Source organism: Ursus arctos, unplaced genomic scaffold, assembly GCF_023065955.2.
Source record: "Ursus arctos isolate Adak ecotype North America unplaced genomic scaffold, UrsArc2.0 scaffold_1, whole genome shotgun sequence".
Classification (NCBI taxonomy): Eukaryota; Metazoa; Chordata; class Mammalia; order Carnivora; family Ursidae; genus Ursus; species Ursus arctos.
In genome coordinates, this window is record NW_026622763.1 from 64,819,005 (window position 1) to 64,822,210 (window position 3,206).

The window sequence follows — 3,206 nt, forward strand, 5'->3', positions numbered from 1 at the left end:
TCCAGTTTTCCCAGACTATTTGTTGAAGAGAATGTCTTTTCCCCATTGTATATTCTTGCTCCTTTGTTATAGATTAATTGACCATATAATTTTGGGTTTATTTTTGGGCTCTCTGTTCTGTTCTGTTGATTTTTGAGTCTGTTTTTGTGCCAGTATCATACTGTCTTGATTACTACAACTTTGTAGTGTATCTTGAAATTTGGTATTGTAGTAACTCCTGTTTTGTTTTTCTTTTTTAAGATTGCTCTGGCTATTTGGGGTCTTTTTTGGTCCCATACATTTTAGTATTCTTTGTTTAAGTTCTGTGAAAAATGTTGGTATTTTGTTAAGGATTGCATTAAATCTGTAGATTGCTTGGAGTAGTATGGGCATTTTAATAATCCAATATTAAACGTTCTTCCAATCCATGAGCATGGGATATCTTTCCATTTGTTTGGGCTATCTTCAGTTTCTTCCAACAGTTTTTGAAGTATAGGTCTTTTCTCCTTGGTTAAGTTTTTTCCTAGGTATTTTATTATTTTTGGTGCAGTTTTAAATGGGATTGTTTTCTTAGTTTCTCTTTCTGCTACTTTCTTGTTAGTGTATAGAAATGTAACAGATTTCTCCATATTGACTTTATATCCTGCAACTTTACTGAATTCATTAATCAGTCTAGTAGTTTTTTGGTGGAGCATCTAAATACATAAAGCAACTATTAACAGACATAAAGGAAGAAATTAACAGTAATACAATACTAGTAGGGGACTTTAACACCCCGTTTACATCAATGGATAGATTGCCCACACAGAAAGTCAACAAGGAAACAGTGGAATTGAATGACACATTAGACCAGATGGACCTAACAGATATATTCAGAACATTCCATCCAAAATCAGTGGATTACACATTCTTTTCAAGTGTACACGAAACATTCCCCAGAGTAGATCATGTGTTAGGCCTAAAACAAGTCTCAATAAATTCAAAATGATTGAAATCATATCATGTATCTTTTCTAACCACAGTGGTATGAAACTAGAAATGAATCACAGGAAAAATCTGAAAAGAACCTAAATACATGGAGGCTAAACAATATGTCACTAAAGAATGAATGAATCTAGGGGCACCTGGGTGTCTCAGTTGGTTAAGTGTCTGCCTTTGGCTCAGGTCATGATCCCATGGTCCTGGGATGGAGCCCCACGTTGGGCTCCTTGCTCAGTGGAGAGTCTACTTTTCCCTCTCCCTCTGCTCCTCCCCCCTGCTCATGTGCATGCTCTCTCTCTCTCTCAAATAAATAAATAAAATCTTTTTAAAAAATGAGTGAATCTAACCAAGAAATCAAAGAGGAAATTAAAAAATACATGGAGAAAAGTGAAAATGAAAACACATTGGTCAAAATCTTTGGGATGTAGCAAAAGTGGTTTTAAGGGGAGGCTGTAGCCATACAGACTTACCTCAAGAAACAAGAAAAATCTCAAATAAACATCCTAACCTTACACCTGAAGGAGCTAGAGAGAGAAAAAAACAAAGCCCAAAGTCAGTAAATGCCCAAAACCATGGCAAAGATTAGAGCAGATATCAGTGAAATAGAGACTAAAAATACCCCAATAGAATAGAACAATGAAACCAGGAGCTTGTTCTTGAAAAGATAAGCAAAATTAATAAGCTTTTAGACAAACACATAAAGAAGAAAGAGAGGGGACTCAGATAAAACCAGAAATGAAGGAGAAATAACAACTTACACTACACAAATACAAAGGATTATAAGAGAATATTATGAAAAATTATATGCCAAGTAATTGGACAACCTAGAAGAAATGGATCAATTCCTAGAAACATATAACTTTCCAAAGCCGAATCAGGAAGAAATAGAAAATTTGAACAGACCAATTGCTAGCAATAAAATTGAATCAGTAATCAAAAAATTCCCAATAAATGAGCCCAGGACCAGATGGTCTCACAGTTAAATTCTACCAAACATTTAAAAAAGAGCTAATACCGTTTTTCTCAAACTACTACAAAATATAGAAGAGGAAGGAAAGCTTTCAGATTGCTTCTATAAGGTCAGCATTACCTTGATAACCAAACCAGACAGAGACACTACAAAGATACTGCATGCCAGTATTTCTGATGAACATAGATGCAAAAAATTCTCAACAAATTCCTTTTCCAGTTATTGCAGCTCCAGTTACCACAGCCAACAAAGGTGGCATTCTCTAATAAGGTGGTGCAAGAAGTCCTGCATAGGAACTAGTGCATGGGCTGGAAGTTTTTGGAGATGGTTGAACTGAAGATTGGCTAGAAGTACTATGATCCTCAAAAGGACAAACTCTCCTCAGGAATCGTCAAGCTTAATTCCTCTCCCCACCCCAATTCTCCGTGTGTTCTGGGGACCTGCAGCACTGTGATGAGGCCAAGAATGTGGCTTGGCTCATGTGGCCTATATGGATAATGTCCCACATGAATATAGAGGTGCTGAGGAAACTCAACAAGAGTAAGAAATTGGTCAAGAAGCTGGCCAAGAAGTATGATGCCTTCTTGGCTTCAGAATCTCTAATCAAGCAGACCCAATGTATACTGGGCCCCGGCCTGGCAAATTCCTTCCTTGCTGACCCACAATGAGAACACGATGGCCAAAGTCAAAGCAAAGTCCACAGTCAAATTCCAGATGAAGAAGATGCTGTGTTTGGCAGTGGCCATTGGCTATGTGAAGATGATAGATGATGACCTTATGTACAATATCCACTTAGCTGTCAATTTCTTGGTGTCATTGCTCAAGAATTGGCAGAGTGTCCTGGCTTTATGCATTAAGAACACCATGGGTGATCCTCTTTACTAAGGCACAGCTTAATAAATCCTAATGCTACCGTTAAAAAAAAAATCCTCAACAAAATAATATCAAACCAAATCCAACAATACATTAAAAAAATCATTCACCATGATCAAGTGGGATTTATTTCAGGGATGCATGGGTGGTTCAGTATTTGCAAGTCAATCAGCGTGGTACATCACATTAACGAAAGACAGGATAAAAAAACATATGATCATCTCAATAGATGCAGAAGAATCATTTGACAAAGTGCAACATCTATAAGAACTCTTAACAAAGCAGGCTTAGAGAGAACATACCTCAACATAATAAAGGCCAAATAAGAAAAATCCACAGCTAACGTTATACTCAATAGTGAAAACCTTAGAGCTTTTCCTTTAAGATCAGGAGCAAGACAAGG

The 3,206-nt window shown here is 36.9% G+C and overlaps 1 pseudogene; it reads left to right on the forward strand.

Annotated features, from left to right (window-relative positions):
* The first annotated feature begins 2,233 nt into the window (after nt 1–2,233).
* Nucleotides 2,234–2,815, forward strand: LOC113248868 (60S ribosomal protein L10a-like; annotated as a pseudogene).
* The last annotated feature ends 391 nt before the right edge of the window (nt 2,816–3,206 follow it).